Below are 22,701 nucleotides of genomic sequence, written 5' to 3' on the forward strand. Positions count from 1 at the left end.
CCAAAGAAGATGATTAATTGCAGTCACGAAATCTTTAAATCGAAATTCATATATTGTTAGGTCTTTCGGTAAAGTCCCTTCAACGTGACTTTACCGAAAGAGCTAAGAGTATATCCTCTTGTCTAGTCATTTTTGTAGTAATTCAGTGTAATTGCGTGGTCATTTTGATTCGCATGTTTGATGTTTTTTGCTGACTTCATGTGAACGAACAGACACACACATTCGCACGTTTTCCCATTGAAAATCGGTACATTTCAAAATATCGCTGTCCTGGTCACAAAAACAAAGTTCGTGGGGGAATAATGATAATAATAACCACTATCTGTACTTTTGAGGCGTAAGCAATTAGGAACTCTCACTTACTAGCCAGGAACAAAAACTGTTACATCGTGTTATCGATCCAGTGCGCACTCGGAATCGATTCTACTTTGTTGGTCTGTTGCGAATCGATTTGTCTACACGTTCACTTACATCGATACGTGCACCACTTTCACTCCATTTAACTTTTGTTTTAAAAGAAGCGATACGTTTCATTTCACGCGCACAATGAGATTCGTATCTAAATCGCTCACCGTTGACAAAGCTATGTTCACGAACATTGACTCATCCTTTGTATTGTTTCAGACTTCGATTCGATCCGGCTATCGAGTATGTTTGTTATTAAATTATTGCAATGCTGCCTCGTCTGAATATAGATAAATTATCGAAGGATTTTTGTTTCATCTGCCACGCTGCCTCCCTCGTTCCAATAGCAGACGTTCCAATCGTAACCATTCATCTCCTCGCCGAAGGTTAATATTGCTGATCGGAATCGACGTCCTCGATTGACGCGATCGATTCTCTTTTATACTGCGCTGGATAGGGATGACTGGCGATCGTATAGACGTCTGTGGAAAAGAGCTTTATAGCTCATCGGATTCCTCCAGCATACGTCAAAGATTCTGATTCACATTTTTGCAACGTTTCCTCATGAACGGTTTATATAAATAAATAATTATTGATCGAGTCGTACACATTGTGGACCACATGTCTTGTGACACCCAAATACAAATTGACCCCTAAATTATTTTTCTCTACATGTTCATTCCTGTTTAAATAAACCTTACTTTTAAATTAATATACATGAAGTTTTACTGTGTAGGAACCTCCCGGTTACTACACCACCAGCCCACGGGGGATTATTGTGTCCGTCCGTCCGTCGTGCATCCAAAAATGGGAGGGGTGGGGCTGGGTGGGGAGGGGAGGGTGGGGAGGGGCTGGGTGGGGAGGGTGGGGAGGGAGGGGCTGGGAGGGGAGGGTGGGGAGGGGCTGGGTGGGGAGGGAGGGGCTGGGTGGGGAGGGTGGGGAGGGGTTGGGTGGGGAGGGGCTGGGTGGGGAGGGGAGGGTGGGGGGAGGGTGGGGAGGGGCTGGGTGGGGAGGGTGGGGAGGGGTTGGGTGGGGGCTGGGTGGGGGGAGGGTGGGGAGGAGTGCGGCTGGGTGGGGAGGGAGGGGCTGGGTAGGGTGGGGCTGGGTGGGGAGGGATGGGGCTGGGTGGGGAGGGGCTGGTCACCCCGTGGTGCCCTTATAAAACTCAACGTTTCACCTACTCACGCCGGCTTGTGCCCGCCCTCACAGTCGGGCATATTTGCGGAATACACCACGTGGTGTCCGCCGTTGACCCTGACCATTGACCGAGCAACCCAACGTTCCTACCAGCTCCCTCCGCAGGAGAATGTGTTAGATAGTTACAATGAGGTTGACGAGAATTCATCATCTGGACCACCGCAGTACGTCGATGCAGGTTGGCCACTAGAGGCCGCTCGAGATCGCGACTTGACAGTAGCGAGGGTCACGTGGGCTCCGCTGCACAAATGCACGTCACCCGAACGAGCTGTCCGCAAACAACTCACAACAACAACAGCAACAACAACAACTCCCCGCAAGCGACAGATCGAACGAGACCGGAACTCCATCACCGAGAAGTGGGAGCAGCCCTATCGATCAGTGCACAGATTGGCTGGGAGATGTTGACTACCTCGCCTGGTACACAGGAGGTCGTGGGTTCGATCCCGACCCTGACGCAGCTCTATATGTAGAGTTTGTGGTGTCTCTCTCTCGGTAATCACGTGGATTCTTCTCCGAGTCCTCTGGGTTTTCCCTCCAACATTTATAATCAACATCACGCGTTTAGACTATTTCGCTCCTGCTATAAATTTCCACACTGACGATGAAAAGCCATTTCGTTGGGCTCTCATTTGTGATTGCCCGGTCGCTTCTGCAACAGAGTTATAATGCTTAGTTGGGGCTTAACTTGGCAAAATAAATAAAATAGTTTAGTTTTTAGTTCACTTCGACTGGAGGAATCCGATGAGCTACTGGGGCTGTGTTTCACAGATGTCCGGTAGGGGTGGGGGAGTAAGTTAAAAGTTTTACTAACGTGCATTAACTTTTATTGCGTTGTGTAATTTACATTTTTATCGATGTCACGATATTCACGTTTTAAAAAAATTTGTCCATCCGTGAAGCGCTCTGTGACAATGCTACCGTGAAGGGCGCCGTACTAACCACCGTTTGGTTGATGGATTGAAATAAAAAAAAATACACGACATCAGTGCAAAATGTTTGAAAGGTAAGCAGGTCACTGAAATAAAGTCCAACAGGGCACCAGCAAATGATGGGCCGCGTCCAGAGGTCGTAGAGTACCTGGGGCTTTGTGGACAACGATGCCTTTGCAAAAGCTGCACCGTCACACACGAGATAACAGCAACAACAATAGCAACAATAATATAAATAAGAGCAGCAGCAACAACAGCAGCAACAACAATAATAGCAACAGCAACAGCAGCAGCAAAAGCAACAATGATCGCAAATAACAACAATAGCAGCAAGACCAACAATAGCGAGCCACTGGAGCTATGCACGTTTAAATCTCTAATGAAAACTAATTTCTTTAGAACTGCTTGCTGTTGTTGCTGTTGTTGTTGTGTTTAGGTTGTTGTCTTGCCCCCGCAGCTGCGATACGCGCGGTTGGCTACGCACGGTGCAAAGGAAATTCAACAAAACGCACGGGCAGCTGCGAGACTCCCAACTCCAGGCCAATTGCCCATCTTGTCCTTCGCCTCCACGCGGATTGGAAGTGCCACCCATGCTTGCGAGACTCTCCCGCAGTGTCTGTTGCTGGAGGGCGACTGCCTCCAGCAGCAGCAGCGTCCATCACGAGCCTCCTCCTCCTCCTCCACAGAGGCCGATCTCGACACCGCTCCTTACCGCTCGTCTGCGAATTCCACTTCGGCTCCACGTCCTCCCGGCACTGCATCAGCTCCGTCTCCTCTCGAGCCCGTGCCGCGCCTGTTTAGCCCCCCGCCTCTATCCGGCCAAACAGAAGCCGCCTGGCCACGCGGTGGCTGGAGGGCACGGGCGCTGAGTGACCTGAGCCAAGGCAGCCAACTCGACACTCAAGAAGACGGAGGACATTTTAACTTCACAACAGAAAGCGTAGCCCGTGTCGGTGAATCGAACCCAGGGGGGAGGAGCCCTTCGTGCCTGCGAGGCGCACGTGTCGCCACTGAGTCACCCTGGCCAGTGGCGCGAGACGTCGGACATCGTGAAAGTAGAGCAGGAGAACACGAACGAAGAGAGAGAGAGAGAGAGGGCGCGTGTTGTGGTATGTTACAGCCCCTGCCATTACTCGGGCGATGTAATCCGGCATTTGCAATCAGACGATGATCTCTGGAGACGTCGTTAGGCCGGGAAATTCATTATTATTAAAACGCAGCGGAACGCAGATATCAATTGGCAGCAATTAATCACGGCCGCCGCTGTCTGGAAGCTCCGCTGACAGCCAGAATACGTGTGTGCTGGAGCCGGCAACGGGGGTGGGTGGGTGTTTTTTTTAGTTTTTGGGATGAATGATGGAATCGGTCCTTGGGTCCTCTAAGAAGGCTCTCCACACGTTGCTCCTCCTGAACACCGCGTTAATTAAACGCGGTGTTCAGTAGGAGCCAGAGAGATGAAAGAGATATCTACTGTGTAGATATAGGCGTGCTGGTGGAGATATATACACACGTTGTTGGAGAGAGAGATATGTAGTGTAGCTACACACACGGTGTTGGAGAGAGAGATGTAGTGTAGCTACATACACGGTGTTGGAGAGAGAGATATGTAGTGTAGCTACATACACGGTGTTGGAGAGAGAGATGTAGTGTAGCTACATACACGGTGTTGGAGAGAAAGATATGTAGTGTAACTACACACACGGTGTTGGAGAGAGATATGAAGTGTAGCTACATACACGGTGTTGGAGAGAGAGATATGTAGTGTAGCTACACACACGGTGTTGGAGAGAGAGAGATGTAGTGTAGCTACATACACGGTGTTGGAGAGAGAGATGTAGTGTAGCTACATACACGGTGTTGGAGAGAGAGATATGTAGTGTAGCTACACACACAGTGTTGGAGAGAGATATGTAGTGTAGCTACACACACGGTGTTGGAGAGAGAGAGAGATGTAGTGTAGCTACATACACAGTGTTGGAGAGAGATGTAGTGTAGCTACATACACGGTGTTGGAGAGAGATATGTAGTGTAGCTACACACACGGTGTTGGAGAGAGATGTAGTGTAGCTACATACACGGTGTTGGAGAGAGATATGTAGTGTAGCTACACACACGGTGTTGGAGAGAGATGTAGTGTAGCTACATACACGGTGTTGGAGAGAGAGATATGTAGTGTAGCTACACACACGGTGTTGGAGAGAGATGTAGTGTAGCTACATACACGGTGTTGGAGAGATATGTAGTGTAGCTACATACACGGTGTTGGAGAGAGAGATATGTAGTGTAGCTACACACGGTGTTGGAGAGAGAGATATGTAGTGTAGCTACATGCACGGTGTTGGAGAGAGAGAGATGTAGTGTAGCTACATACACGGTGTTGGGGTAAATGCAGCAGCAGTAGCAACAGACTGGGATAATATATTCTTGGTTCTTTCGGTAAAGTCACGTAGAAGGGAAACAATGAAATAATAAAAATATATTATTATTTTTATTATTTATTGATGCTGCATCATCATTGTTTCCCTTCTACGTGACTTTACCGAAAGAACCAAGAATATGAATGCCTGCAGTCACGAAAGCTTTAAATCAAGACTGGGATAAGTTTCGGTGAATTTAACGTTGGGCAGCTGTCAGGACCTCATTACGTGAGCAGAAGATCAATGATAACTCCCGCCCCCTCCTCCAATCACGGGGCGTTGTAAATGAATAGGAACGCGCTAATTAGCCGCAAATGAACATCGCTGATTCCTATGTCGTGTGCGTCAGTTGTGTGGGAGCCCCCTACCCCTTACCCCCCCTTCGACGCCGCGATGCCGTCGGCGGTGAACGTCACCTCTGGCCGCCTCTTCAATTGCGCCACGGCCATTCCTGGCCATTTCTAAGGCCGTGTAGGGACCAATGATGCTGCATCATCATCAGCATCATTTCTAGGCTCCAAACTCAGTGGAATTATTTTTTTAATTATCCGCACGCGCACACGCGCGTCAGTGTGTGCTGTGTGTGTGTGTGAGTACAAGTGGAGAGCGGTGGCGCAGTGGTTAGCGCTACGCTGCGCTACGAACCCGGCGACCCGAGTTCAATTCACGCTCACGGCCACCAACACTGGGGACGATTGTCTGAACCGGGTACTGGGTCTCTCCTAGGTCGACTCAGCCTCAAACGAGTAACTGGGTGCGATGTGTAAACATCGCCACTCGGGAGACAAAGGCGGCCGGGCGTGGTGTTGGGCACCCACCCCCTCGTGTGCCGTGCCGGTCTTCATAGGTGCTGCTCGCTAACAGCACTTGCCCAAGCAGTCTGTGAGGGCTACACGGGGGATATTTGTCTTTGCGTGCTTTCAGGATGACCCAAAAGTCAGGACGCACGGGGTATTTAATTTAATTTAAACAGCGGCATGAAACATTTTAATGCTTTAATCTTAATCAAGTTAATATAATATATGATGATCACGATCATTATCAAAATCTATTTTTATTATTCTTTACAAAACTCGATGTGCTCTCGATTTTCAGGTTAATCGGAGATTAATTAAACTAAATTCCGTGCCGACGACTGTCGGATCAACTACTCCGCCGAAAGGATGATAATAAGTCAAATCCGAACGTCAGTCGAGCGTCAAGCGTTCTTCAAAATCAGGCATCCCTCACCCCACCCAAACACCCCAACCACCACCCCACCCACCACCCCACCCACCACACCCACCACACCCCACCCAAACACCCCATCCACCACCTCACCCACCACACCCCACCCACCACACCCCACCCACCCCACCCACCACCTCACCCACCACATCCACCACACCACCCACCACACCCCACCCACCACACCCACCACCCCACCCACCCCATCCACCACCCCACCCATCACACCCATCACACCCCACCCATCCACCCCACCAATCACACCCCATCCACCACACCCCACCCACCACCCCACCCACCACACCCCACCCATCACATCCCACCCACCACCCCACCCACCACCCCACCCACCACACCCCACCCATCCACCCCACCAATCATACCCCACCCACCACACCCCACCCACCACCCCACCCACCCACCACACCCACCACACCCCACCCATCCACCCCATAAATCACACCCCACCCACCACACCCCACCCACCACCCCACCACACCACCCACCACACCCCACCCCCACCCACCACACCCAGGACCGGTTCCAGGCGTGGGGGCTGCAGCCAGGGCCCTCCGCCAGCTGGAGGGCCTCCAGAGGTGAAGTGAAAAGTTATTCCACTTGTCAATGCTGAATTTTATTTGTTGTTAGCCTTGTAAAAATACAATTTTATTTAACTTTGTTTTCCTTTTGGAAATTCCTGTATTACTGGGGGGGGGGGGGGGGGGGGGGCATCACCAGGACCTGTAGCCCTGGGGTCGACAAAATCTTAATCGGTCCCTGACCACACCCCACCCACCACCACCGCACCCACCCACACCACCCACCCCACACCACCCAGACTACCCACCACACCCACCCCACCCCACCCCACACCACCCACACTACCCACCACACCCACACCACCCACCACACCCACACCACCCACACCACCCACCACACCCACACCACCCACACCACCCACCACACCCCCACACCACCCACCACAACCACCCACCACACCCACACTACCCACCACACCCACCCCACACCACCCACCCCACACCACCCACACTACCCACCACACCCACACCACCCACCACACCCACACCACCCACCACACCCACACCACCCACCCCACACCACCCACCACATCCACTCCACCCCGCCCCCTCTCAACAGTGACTCCTCGCCGCCAGTCTGGAGGATTTCAAAAGATCTCCGAGTAATTCAGGACCGGCCGCAAGTATGTCCGGCTGGCTGCGGACGCGTTGGGCGAGCAGCACCACACGCGGCGCGTGTTGGTGTCATGTCGACCTCGTGGAGAAGGGCAATGGGGGACGGGGGCGGCTAGCGGCTACGAAAAAAATTGAACAAGACGTGGACAAACGAAATCGCAGGAACCGGAGCGGCTCCTTTGAAGAGAAACCACGAAGAAGCAACCGCACACGGAATCCAAGACCGGAGCTGGTCAGAATTTAAAACCGTTGCCATTGCTACACAGAGACTCATAGATGACGCAGAGACCCATAGACTGCACAGAGAGCCATATACTACACAGAGACCCATAGACTACAGAGAAACACATAGACTACACAGAGACCCATAGACTACACAGAGAGCCATATACTACACAGAGACCCATAGACTACACAGAAACCCAGAGATGACGCAGAGACCCATAGACTACACAGAGATCCATAGATGACGCAGAGACCCATAGACTACACAGAAACATATAGACTACACAGAGACCCATAGACAACACAGAAACCCATAGATGACGCAGAGACCCATAGACTACACAGAAACCCATAGACTACACAGAGACACATAGACTACACAGAGACCCATAGACTACACAGAGACCCATAGACTACACAGAGACCCATAGCCTACATAGAGACCCATAGACTACACAGAGACCCATAGACTACACAGAGACCCATAGACTACACAGAGACCCATAGACTACACAGAGGGCCATAGACTCACACAAAGACCCATAGACTCACACAGAGACCCATGAACTCACATAGATACCCAGACTCACATAGACACCCATATAATCATTACATAGATATCCATAGACTCACATGAGACCACAGACTCATGCAGATACCCATAGTCTCGCATAGATACCCATAGACTCACATAGATACCCATAGACTCACGCAGAGACCCATAGACTCACATAAATACCCATAGACTCACATAGATACCCATAGACTCACACAGAGACCTATAGACTCACATATAGATACCCATATACTCACATGAGACCCATAGACTCACACAGAGACCCATAGACTCACACAGAGACGCATAGACACATAGAGACCCATAGACACATAGAGACCCATAGACACATAGAGACCCGTAGACACATAGAGACCCATAGACTCACACAGAGACCCATAGACTCACACAGAGACCAATAGACACATAGAGACCCATAGACTCACACAGAGACTCATAAACTCACACAGAGACCCATAGACTCACACAGAGACCCATAGACTCACACAGAGACCCACAGACACATAGAGACCTGTAGTTTCACAGAGATACCCATGAGTGTTGGGACCGGCAATTTGGGGATTGCAGGCGGCGGTGGCGGGGAGGTCCGTGGGAGTTGTTAGGGTGGGGGGGGGGGGGCACCCCAGAATATTGTAATCAACAAGAGTTCCACTGACACCCCCTCCCGCCTCTCTCCGTCAAGGAGGCATCAACCTCCACCACGCCAACTCCTACGGTGGTCATCCTCGCAGCAGCGGCTTCTGGCTCAGCCATCGAAACAAAGACGGTGGTCACCGCATCATCATCATCGTCATCATCGTCGTCATCATCGTCGTCATCATCATCGTCGTCGTCATTGTCATCATCGTCGTCATCATCATCATCGTCATCATCATCGTCATCATCATTGTCGTCATCGTCATCATTATCATTGTAGTCATCATCATCATCGTCATCATTATCATTTTAGTTGTCATCGTCGGCGTCATTATCGTCATCGTCGTCGTCATCGTCGTCGTTGTCATCATCGTCATCATCGTCGTCGTCATCATCGTCATCATCGTCGTCATCATCGTCATTGCGTGTCGTTCTCAGATGCCGCTTGCTGCGGCCGTCTGGGAGGGCGCTCTGGGGAGCTCTGATGCACTTTTACATCATCACCATCATCATCACCATCATCATCACCATCACCATCATCACCATCATCATCATCATCACCATCATCATCACCATCATCATCACCATCATCATCACCATCATCATCACCATCATCATCATCACCATCATCATCACCATCATCATCATCACCATCATCATCACCATCATCATCATCATCACCATCATCATCATCACCATCATCATCACCATCATCATCACCATCATCATCACCATCATCATCACCATCATCATCACCATCATCATCATCATCACCATCATCATCATCACCATCATCATCATCACCATCATCATCATCACCATCATCATCACCATCATCATCACCATCATCATCACCATCATCATCATCACCATCATCATCATCACCATCATCATCATCACCATCATCATCACCATCATCATCATCACCATCATCATCATCACCATCATCATCACCATCATCATCATCACCATCATCATCACCATCATCATCACCATCATCATCATCACCATCATCACCATCATCATCATCACCATCATCATCACCATCATCATCACCATCATCATCACCATCATCATCATCACCATCATCATCATCACCATCATCATCACCATCATCATGGAGATTGACCAACTCGTTTGTTTACAACTCAGTTTTGTCTTTGCTTTGTCCTTCCCACCGCGCATACCTCCGATTAGCACGGCTGGCTACGTAGGGTGCAAAATAAGTACAAAAAAACCACCTACAAAAAACACTACCACTTTCATTTAACCAGGTAAGGCCCCCGGAGCTGTGTAGCTCTTTAACAGAAGCAACGTGGCCACAAATGAGAGCCCAACGAAGCGGCTTATCACGTGAAAATGTCTTGCAGCAGACAAATACTCTAAAAGCATGTTGACAAATGTAGAGCGGTAAAACCGGGAGGACCCGGAGAAAAATCCACGCCACCACGGGGAGAGAGACGACACGCAGACCCCAAATACACAGCAGCAACAGCAGCAGCAGGCGTCAGGGTCGGGATCGGGATCGAACCCACGACCTCCTGTACACGAGGCGAGGCAGTCAACTACGGGTCTCTCTGTGTGTGTGTGTGATTGCCCAGCAGCCAGGCACGACCCTGCCCATGCTGCGCTCACATCTGGCGCCCAGAGCTCCGTCCAGAGCAAGATTTATATTCCAGGTCGTCGTGATTAAATCTCGATTCCTGCGTGCCGGAGGTAGCACGCACCACATGTCTCCGCCTCTCCCACTAGATTCTTCTTCTGTTTTCCTGATGTGTTTGTGTCTGTGCGTGCGTGTACGCGCCGAGTTGTGCGGCGTGGTGTGGTGCGTGTTGGCGTGCTTGCACCACGACGAACCCGGCCACCCAGGTTCGACTCCCCCTCACGGTCACCAACAGCAGCGACGATTATCCGACCCCCCCCCACCCCGCTCCCCCTAGGTGGACTCAGTCTCAAATGAGTAGCTGGTGCGGTGCGTGGTAAACATCGCCACTGGGGATACAAAGGCGGCCGGGCGTGGTGCTGGACACCCACCCCCATTTGTGTTCCGTTGTGGCTTTCGCTAACAGCACTTGCCCTAACAGTCTGTTAAGGCTACACGGGGATCTTTGTCTTCGTGTGTGTGTGTGGAGGGTGACGTGTGTGTGTGTGTCGAGGGTGACGTGTGTGTGTGTCGAGGGTGACATGTGTGTGTGTGTCGAGGGTGACGTGTGTGTGTGTCGAGGGTGACATGTGTGTGTGTGTCGAGGGTGACGTGTGTGTGTGTCGAGGGTGACATGTGTGTGTGTGTGGAGGGTGACGTGTGTGTGTGTTTCGAGGGTGACGTGTGTGTGTGTGTGTCGAGGGTGACGTGTGTGTGTGTCGAGGGTGACATGTGTGTGTGTCGAGGGTGACGTGTGTGTGTGTCGAGGGTGACATGTGTGTGTGTGTGGAGGGTGACGTGTGTGTGTGTTTCGAGGGTGACGTGTGTGTGTGTGTGTCGAGGGTGACGTGTGTGTGTGGGTTGAGGGTGACGTGTGTGTGTGTGGAGAGTGACGTGTGTGTGTGTGGAGGGTGACGTGTGTGTGTGTGACGTGTGTGTGTGTGTGTGACGTGTGTGTGTGTCGAGGGTGACGTGTGTGTGTGTGGGTCGAGGGTGACGTGTGTGTGTGTGGGTCTAGGGTGACGTGTGTGTGTGTGTGTCGAGTGATACGTGTGTGTGTGTGTGTGGATATTCTTCATGGGACCGCCGGATCCATTGGTGAGACGCAACATCTGCCGCTGCTGATGCCGCCAAGTTCGACGCGTGGAAGCGTCTCGATGGCAGTGAAAGCTTTGCCAACGACCCCGCACGTACCGGTCCGGCACCGAGGAAGAAATACAATAAAGCTAAAGCGTAGAGTGCCAAGTAGCTCAAGGGGGGGGGGGGGTCACGGGGAAAATCGGCGTGCGTGAAATGAAAATATATAAATATGTAATGTCCAGTGTTTAGTGTTGTGTTGTTCTTCCCGCAGACCTCCGATTAGCATGGTTAGCTACGTACGGTGGTGCAGAATACACTATACACTACATACTGCACTATACACTACATACTACACTACACACTATAAACTACACTATACACTACATACTGCACTATACACTACACACTACACTACATACTACATTATACACTACATATTACACTACATACTACACTACACACAATATACTACACTATACACTACATACTAAACTATACACTACATACTACATTTCACACTATATACTACACTATACACTACACACTACACTATACACTACATACTACACTATACACTACACTATACACTACATACTACACTATACACTACACACTACACTATACACTACATACTACACTACACACTACATACCACACTATACATTACATACTTCACTATACACTACATACTACACTATACACTACATACTACACTATACACTACATACTACACTATACACTACATACTACACTATACACTACACTATACAATACATACTACAGTATACACTACATACTACACTATACACTACGCAACGCACTACGCTATACGCTACTAAACACTACACTAGTATATACTACATTGTTTTGCACTACACCACTATACTATATTGAAATGTAATTTGTTTAGAACTGTTTATCGTGTCCAGTTTGTTGTCCTTCCCGCACACCTCCGATTAGCACGGTTGGCTACGTACGGTGCCCAAGAAGTTCAACATACAAACTGAACACAGACAAACACTACCCATAGACTCAACACTACCCATAGACCAACACTACCCATAGACAAACACTACCCGTAGACTAACACTACCCATAGACTAACACTACCCATAGACTAACACTACCCGTAGACTAACACTACCCATAGACTAACACTACCCATAGACTAACACTACCCATAGACCAACACTACCCATAGACTCAACACTACCCATAGACTAACAAAACCCATAGACTAACACTACCCATAGACTAACACTACCCATAGACTAACAAAACCCATAGACTAACACTACCCATAGACTAACAATACCCATAGACTAACACTACCCATAGACTCAACACTACCCATAGACTAACACTACCCATAGACTAACACTACCCATAGACTAACACTGCCCATAGACTAACACTACCCATAGACTAACACTACCCATAGACTCAACACTACCCATAGACTAACAAAACCCATAGACTAACACTACCCATAGACTAACACTACCCATAGACTAACAAAACCCATAGACTAACACTACCCATAGACTAACACTACCCATAGACTCAACACTACCCATAGACTAACACTACCCATAGACTAACACTGCCCATAGACTAACACTACCCATAGACTAACACTACCCATAGACTAACACTACCCATAGACTCAACACTACCCATAGACTAACACTACCCATAGACTAATACTGCCCATAGACTAACACTACCCATAGACTCAACACTGCACACAGACTAACACTACCCATAGACTCAACACTACCCATAGACTAACACTACCCATAGACTCAACACTGCCCATAGACTAACACTACCCATAGACTCAACACTACCCATAGACTAACACTACCCGTAGACTAACACTACCCATAGACTAACACTACCCATAGACTAACACTACCCATAGACTAACACTGCCCATAGACTAACACTGCCCATAGACTCAACACTGCCCATAGACTCAACACTACCCATATACTAACACTGCCCATAGACTAACACTGCCCATAGACTCAACACTGCCCATAGACTCAACACTACCCATAGACTAAACACTACCTATAGACTAACACTACCCATAGACTAACACTACCCATAGACTAACACTACCCATAGACTAACACTACCCATAGACTAACACTACTAATAGACTAACACTACCCATAGACTTACACTGCACACAGACTAACACTACCCATAGATTAACACTACCCATAGACTAACACTACGCATAGACCCAACACTGCCCATAGACTAACACTACCCATAGACTAACACTACCCATAGACCCAACACTACCCATAGACTAACACTACCCATAGACCAACACTACCCATAGACTCACACTACCCGTAGACTAACACTACCCATAGACCAACACTACCCATAGACTCACACTACCCGTAGACTAACACTACCCATAGTCCAACACTACCCATAGACCCAACACTACCCATAGACTAACACTACCCATAGACCAACACTACCCATAGACTCACACTACCCATAGACTAACACTACCTATAGACCCAACACTACCCATAGACTAACACTACCCATAGACCAACACTACCCATAGACTCACACTACCCGTAGACTAACACTACCCATAGACCAACACTACCCATAGACTCACACTACCCATAGACTAACACTACCCATAGATTAACACTACCCATAGACTAACACTACGCATAGACCCAACACTGCCCATAGACTAACACTACCCATAGACCAACACTACCCATAGACAAACACTACCCGTAGACTAACACTACCCATAGACTAACACTACCCATAGACTAACACTACCCGTAGACTAACACTACCCATAGACTAACACTACCCATAGACTAACACTACCCATAGACCAACACTACCCATAGACTCAACACTACCCATAGACTAACAAAACCCATAGACTAACACTACCCATAGACTAACACTACCCATAGACTAACAAAACCCATAGACTAACACTACCCATAGACTAACAATACCCATAGACTAACACTACCCATAGACTCAACACTACCCATAGACTAACACTACCCATAGACTAACACTACCCATAGACTAACACTGCCCATAGACTAACACTACCCATAGACTAACACTACCCATAGACTCAACACTACCCATAGACTAACAAAACCCATAGACTAACACTACCCATAGACTAACACTACCCATAGACTAACAAAACCCATAGACTAACACTACCCATAGACTAACACTACCCATAGACTCAACACTACCCATAGACTAACACTACCCATAGACTAACACTGCCCATAGACTAACACTACCCATAGACTAACACTACCCATAGACTAACACTACCCATAGACTCAACACTACCCATAGACTAACACTACCCATAGACTAATACTGCCCATAGACTAACACTACCCATAGACTCAACACTGCACACAGACTAACACTACCCATAGACTCAACACTACCCATAGACTAACACTACCCATAGACTCAACACTGCCCATAGACTAACACTACCCATAGACTCAACACTACCCATAGACTAACACTACCCATAGACTAACACTGCCCATAGACTAACACTGCCCATAGACTCAACACTGCCCATAGACTCAACACTACCCATATACTAACACTGCCCATAGACTAACACTGCCCATAGACTCAACACTGCCCATAGACTCAACACTACCCATAGACTAAACACTACCTATAGACTAACACTACCCATAGACTAACACTACCCATAGACTAACACTACCCATAGACTAACACTACCCATAGACTAACACTACCCATAGACTAACACTACTAATAGACTAACACTACCCATAGACTTACACTGCACACAGACTAACACTACCCATAGATTAACACTACCCATAGACTAACACTACGCATAGACCCAACACTGCCCATAGACTAACACTACCCATAGATTAACACTACCCATAGACCCAACACTACCCATAGACTAACACTACCCATAGACCAACACTACCCATAGACTCACACTACCCGTAGACTAACACTACCCATAGACCAACACTACCCATAGACTCACACTACCCGTAGACTAACACTACCCATAGTCCAACACTACCCATAGACCCAACACTACCCATAGACTAACACTACCCATAGACCAACACTACCCATAGACTCACACTACCCGTAGACTAACACTACCCATAGACTAACGCTACCCATAAACTAACACTACCCATAGACTCAACACTGCCCATAGACTAACACTACCCATACACTAACACTACCTATAGACTAACACTACCCATACACTAACACTACCCATACACTAACACTACCTATAGACTAACACTACCCATAGACTAACACTACCCATAGACTAACACTACCCATACACTAACACTACCCATAGACTAACACTACCCATAGACTAACACTACCTATAGACTAACACTACCCATAGACTAACACTACCCATAGACTAACACTACCCATAGACTCAACACTACCCATAGACTAACACTGCCCATAGACTAACACTGCCCATAGACTAACACTGCCCATAGACTAACACTACCCATAGACTAACACTACCCATAGACTAACACTACCCATAGACTCAACACTGCGTACGGTGCGAAAGAAGTTCAACGTACACACTGCACAGAGGGGGCGTCCATAAATGACGTCACGCGATTTTGGACTATTTTTACCCTCCCCCCTCGTCACACATCGTTACAAATGTCTACCCCCCCCCCCCCCCCTAAGGTGCGTGACATCATTTATGGACGGCCCCATACACGAGACCAACTTATAAAAAATCTACCGCGTCATAGCGCTAACTATAGTGACGTCACGCGCACCCCCCCCCCCTCTCACGCGGTCGTCATTTGGCGGGAAAAATCACGGGCACGTGGACGTCACTTCCGATTTTCCGATATATAAATTGTGGGCAGCGCTTTCTGGATTATGATCGTGATATGATGATGATAATAATGACGCACGGCTTATCGAGTTGTTTAATCAGATTTCGGGCTAATAAAATAGAAATTCAAATGTTTCCACTGATCTCTGTTATAAATGTCATTGCTGTACGATTCCAATCATTTTTATCGTCAAAGTCGCCAAATTTGCGGAGCTCCGCTGCAAATTCAGGGAGAGACGAGAGGTGAGGCAGGGACGAGCTCAGCCTCCCCTCTGATTGCGCAACCCCTCAGTAACTGGATGGAGCGCGGGCATTAAGCGCGTGCCTGTTACTATCTCTCAGTGTGTCACCAATGCGATGTTTGTAGACCCCTTCATTACGTGTCCTCGCCTTACCAGAGTCCAGGTAACGTATTTCACGTATGTGTATAAACATATGTAGGCTCGCTGGTCTCGTCATGAAACTGCAATGGAAAAGCACCGGGGGAGGCAGCTGTCACGTCTGCCTCACTGAGGGGGGGGGGCGTGTCAGACACGTGTCAGACACGCCCCCCCCTCAGTGAGGACACGCCCCCCTCAGTATGTAAATCTGCCTCCGATACTCGCCAGTGCCTCCACAGCCATCGACCTCACCGCACGTCACCGGCGCCGCCGCTGCGATGCGTGAAGTCATTTCCGGCGGGTGACGTCACAAAGATCACGAACTCTCGCGTGTGACGTAGGGCCACCTCCGCCCCCTCCCTCCTCCTGCCGTCGAGTGCATCGCAACTGCCTCGTGCGTGGCGCATCGCGCCCACGCTCTGCGATGACATCATCACAATCAGCCCACGCGGTGCTGTTGTTGTTGTTGCCTGAGACAGAGAGAGATGGCCCTGAACGAGACGAGAGAGAGAGGCGGAAGCTCTCAGGCCTCGTTGTTTGTTCTGCGGATGGGCGCCAAAGGGACAGTTCATAAATGACGTCACGCACCTGGGGGGGGGGGGGCGGGGTCAGACATTTGTGACGAGGGGGGCGGGGGGTGTTTGAGAAATGTGACGTCACATCAAAATGCGCAACTTTATAAATAAATATAGACAACACGTTCTACTTAATTAAATAGACTTTGTAATAAATGTTTTCTCCTACAACATCAGAGTGCAGCGCCACATTAAATATGCGCTACAATGGCAATAGTTCAAAGCGATTTGAAGCATTTTTTATATATTTTTTTTTGGGGGGGGAAGACCTTTGTGACGTCATATTTGAGGGGGGGGGGGTCTGACTTTTTGTGACGCCGTGTGACGACGGGGGGTGGGGGTCAAAAATCGTCCAAAATCGCGTGACGTCATTTATGTACGACCCCCAAGGTGGCGAGATGCGAACAACCTCGCGTGGAGGTCGTGGGTTCCATCCCCACCCTGACTGCCGCCTGCTGCATACACTCCAACACACAAGCGTGACCAGTTGTCTCCTTGTTGTGCTTCAGTGACAAACCTTTACTTATTTTGGTGATTTCGAAAAGTTTTTTGTTTGTTTGTTTTGGCCATGTTTTTGTTTATTGTAGTACGGAGTTAGACTGATGGCCTTAATCTTAGTTGTCTTGTGGTTGTTGTGGTTGTTGTTATTTGACTTGCATCCCACTGGGATTTTCGCACACAGAGTTGGTGTACGGTGCTATTTCAGGAATATTTTGATGTTTTTTTTCCTGTATTTTCTGTTTGCACAGTCAGACAAAGTCACTTTAAGATGTTTTCTTGTTCATGTTTTTTGTTTGTTGAGGTTGCACCCGATTCGAGAGCCGAATGGCTCACAGGACTATACCAAAATAAATAAACTATGAACTATCGGCTGTGTCGGGTGGTGGCGGGTTTAACGACACCACATTAATACTAGCGCGATCTCACCCCCCTCGCCACCTGTGGTATGAGTGACATCGTCTGTGAAAGCCCCCGGCTGCTGCGTGCAGTCTTGCACCATCCCAGAGAGACCCAGAACGCTCCCCCGCAGCCTGTGAACGCGTGACCCATTGTCCGAAACGTCGCCGATTGTGTTGTTGTGTTTGTTTAAAGCCACGCAAAGATCCCCCGTGTAGCCTTAGCAGACTGTAGGGGCAAGTGCTGTTAGCGAGCGGCACCTATGAAGGCCGGTACGGCACACGAGGGGGTGGGTGGCCAGCACCACGCCCGGCCGACTTTGTCTCCCCAGTGGCGATGTTTACAACACACCGCACCAGGTACTCATTAGAGGCTGAGTCGACCTAGGGGAGGCCCAGGACCGGTTTAGATAATCGTCGCGATAATCGTATCGTGCGTTAAAGACCACGATAATCGTATCGTCCGTTAAAGACCACGATAATCGCATCGTCCGTTAATGACCACGATAATCGTATCGTCTGTTAAAGACCACGATAATCGTATCGTCCGTTAAAGACCACGATAATCGTATCGTCCGTTAAAGACCACGATAATCGTACCGTCCGTTAAAGACCACGATAATCGTATCGTCTGTTAAAGAGCACGATAATCGTATCGTCCGTTAAAGACCACGATAATCGTATCGTCCGTTAAAACCCACGATAATCGTATCGTCCGTTAAAGACCACGATAATCGTATCGTCCGTTAATGACCACGATAATCGTATCGTCCGTTAAAGACCACGATAATCGTATCGTCCGTTAAAGACCACGATAATCGTATCGTCTGTTAAAGACCACGATAATCGCATCGTCCGTTAATGACCACGATAATCGTATCGTCCGTTAAAGACCACGATAATCGTATCGTCCGTTAATGACAACGATAATCGTATCGTCCGTTAATGACCACGATAATCGTATCGTCTGTTAAAAACCACGATAATCGCATCGTCTGTTAAAGAGCACGATAATCGTATCGTCCGTTAATGACCAAGATAATCGCATCGTCTGTTAAAGTATATGGATCTCTATCGGTCTCTATGGGTGTCTATGATCTCTATGGATCTCTATTGGTCTCTATGGGTAGGCAGGAGGTAGGCAGGAGCTAGGCAGCCGGTAGGCTGCCGGAAGGCAGGAGGTAGGCAGGAGGTAGGCAGTCGGAAGGCAGTCGGCATGCAGGAGGTAGGCAGTCGGTAGGCAGTCGGTAGGCAGTCGGTAGGCAGGAGGTAGGCAGGAGGTAGGCAGTCGGTAGGCAGGAGGTAGGCAGCCGGTAGGCAGGAGGTATGCAGTCGGTAGGCAGGAGGTAGGCAGCCGGTAGGCAGGAGGTAGGCAGTCGGTAGGCAGGAGGTAGGCAGTCGGTAGGCAGCCGGTAGGCAGGAGGTAGGCAGGAGGTAGGCAGGAGCTAGGCAGGAGCTAGGCAGCCGGTAGGCAGGAGGTAGGCAGGAGGTAGGTAGGAGGTAGGCAGCCGGCAGACAGGAGGTAGGCAGGAGGTAGGCAGGAGGTAGGCAGCCCATAGGCAGGAGGTAGGCAGTCGGTAGGCAGTCGGTAGGCAGGAGGTAGGCAGGAGGTAGGCAGGAGCTAGGCAGCCAGTAGGCAGCCGGTAGGCAGGAGGTAGGCAGGAGGTAGGCAGTCGGTAGGCAGTCGGTAGGCTGGAGGTAGGCAGTCGGTAGGCAGGAGGTAGGCAGGAGGTAGGCAGTCGGTAGGCTGGAGGTAGGCAGTCGGTAGGCAGTCGGTAGGCAGTCAGTAGGCTGGAGGTAGGCAGTCGGTAGGCAGGAGGTAGGCAGGAAGTAGTCAGTCGGTAGGCAGTCGGTAGGCTGGAGGTAGGCAGGAGGTAGGCAGGAGGTAGGCAGGAGCTAGGCAGCCAGTAGGCAGCCGGTAGGCAGGAGGTAGGCAGGAGGTAGGCAGTCGGTAGGCAGTCGGTAGGCTGGAGGTAGGCAGTCGGTAGGCAGGAGGTAGGCAGTCGGTAGGCAGTCGGTAGGCTGGAGGTAGGCAGTCGGTAGGCAGTCGGTAGGCAGTCGGTAGGCTGGAGGTAGGCAGTCGGTAGGCAGGAGGTAGGCAGGAGGTAGGCAGTCCGTAGGCAGTCGGTAGGCTGGAGGTAGGCAGTCGGTAGGCAGTCAGTAGGCAGGAGGTAGGCAGCCGGCAGACAGGAGGTAGGCAGGAGGTAGGCAGGAGGTAGGCAGCCGGTAGGCAGGAGGTAGGCAGTCGGTAGGCAGTGGGTAGGCAGGAGGTAGGCAGTCGGTAGGCAGTCGGTAGGCAGGGGGTAGCCAGTTGGTAGGCTGGAGCTAGGCAGTCGGTAGGCAGAAGCTAGGCAGCCGGTAGGCAGGAGGTAGGCAGTCGGTAGGCAGCCGGTAGACAGGAGGTAGGCAGTCGGTAGGCAGTCGGTAGGCAGTCGGTAGTCAGGAGGTAGGCAGGAGGTAGGCAGCAGGTAGGCTGGGGCTAGGCAGCCGGTAGGCAGGAGGTAGGCAGTCGGTAGGCAGTCGGTAGGCAGGAGGTAGGCAGCCGGCAGACAGGAGGTAGGCAGGAGGTAGGCAGGAGGTAGGCAGGACGTAAGCAGTCGGTAGGCAGGAGGTCGGCAGGAGGTAGGCATTCGGTCGGCAGGAGGTAGGCAGTCGGTAGGCAGGAGGTAGGCAGTCGGTAGGCAGGAGGTAGGCAGTCGGTAGGCAGGAGCTAGGCAGCCGGTAGGCAGGAGGTAGGCACGAGGTAGGCAGTCGGTAGGCAGGAGGTAGGCAGCCGGCAGACAGGAGGTAGGCATTCGGTAGGCAGTCGGTAGGCAGCAGGTAGGCAGGAGCTAGGCAGCCGGTAGGCAGGAGGTAAGCATGAGGTAGGCAGTCAGTAGGCAGGAGGTAGGCAGGAGGTAGGCAGCCGGCACACAGGAGTTAGGCAGGAGGTAGGCAGTCTGTAGGCAGTCGGTAGGCAGGAGGTAGGCAGTCGGTAGGTAGGAGGTAGGCAGTCGGTAGACAGTCAGTAGGCAGGAGGTAGGCAGTAGGTAGGCAGGAGATAGGCAGCCAGTAAGCAGGAGCTAGGCAGTAGGTAGGCAGGAGAAAGGCAGTCGGTAGGCACGAGGTAGGCAGCCGGTAGGCAGGAGGTAGGCAGGAGGTAGGCAGTCGGTAGGCAGTCGGTAGGCAGGAGGTAGGCAGTCGGTAGGCAGGAGGTAGGCAGGAGGTAAGCAGCCGGTAGGCAGGAGCTAGGCAGCCGGCATGCAGTCGGTAGGCAGTCGGTAGGCAGGAGGTAGGCAGTCGGTAGGCAGGAGGTAGGCAGCCGGTAGGCAGGAGGTAGGCAGTCGGTAGGCAGGAGGTAGGCAGTCGGTAGGCAGCCGGTAGGCAGGAGGTAGGCAGGAGGTAGGCAGCCGGTAGGCAGGAGGTAGGCAGTCGGTAGGCAGTCAGTAGGCAGGAGGTAGGCAGTCGGTAGGCATGAGGTAAGCATGAGGTAGGCAGTCGGTAGGCGTCGGTCGGCAGGAGGTAGGCAGTCAGTATGCAGGAGGTAGGCAGTCGGTAGGCAGAGGTAGGCAGGAGGTAGGCAGTGGGAGGGCAGAAGGTAGGCAGGAGGTAGGCAGGAGCTAGGCAGCCGGTAGGCAGAAGGTAGGCAGTCGGTAGGAAGGAGGTAGGCAGGAGGTAGGCAGCCGGCAGACAGGTGTTAGGCAGGAGGTAGGCAGTCGGTAGGCAGTCGGTAGGCAGGAGGTAGGCAGTCGGTAGGTAGGAGGTAGGCAATCGGTAGACAGTCGGAAGGCAGGAGGTAGGCATTCGGTAGGCAGTCGGTAGGCAGCCGATAGGCAGGAGGTAGGCAGTTGGTAGGCAGGAGGTAGGCAGGAGGTAGGCAGCCGGCACACAGGAGTTAGGCAGGAGGTAGGCAGTCTGTAGGCAGTCGGTAGGCAGGAGGTAGGCAGTCGGTAGGTAGGAGGTAGGCAGTCGGTAGACAGTCAGTAGGCAGGAGGTAGGCAGTAGGTAGGCAGGAGATAGGCAGCCAGTAAGCAGGAGCTAGGCAGTAGGTAGGCAGGAGAAAGGCAGTCGGTAGGCACGAGGTAGGCAGCCGGTAGGCAGGAGGTAGGCAGTCGGTAGGCAGGAGGTTGGCAGTCGGTAGGCAGTCGGTAGGCAGGAGGTAGGCAGTCGGTAGGCAGGAGGTAGGCAGGAGGTAAGCAGCCGGTAGGCAGGAGCTAGGCAGCTGGCATGCAGTCGGTAGGCAGTCGGTAGGCAGGAGGTAGGCAGTCGGTAGGCAGGAGGTAGGCAGCCGGTAGGCAGGAGGTAGGCAGTCGGTAGGCAGGAGGTAGGCAGTCGGTAGGCAGCCGGTAGGCAGGAGGTAGGCAGGAGGTAGGCAGCCGGTAGGCAGTC

The sequence above is a fragment of the Petromyzon marinus genome, chromosome 63 (assembly GCF_048934315.1).
Source record: "Petromyzon marinus isolate PM22_M1 ecotype Great Lakes invasive population chromosome 63, UKy_Petmar_22M1.pri1.0, whole genome shotgun sequence".
NCBI classification, from domain to species: domain Eukaryota; kingdom Metazoa; phylum Chordata; class Hyperoartia; order Petromyzontiformes; family Petromyzontidae; genus Petromyzon; species Petromyzon marinus.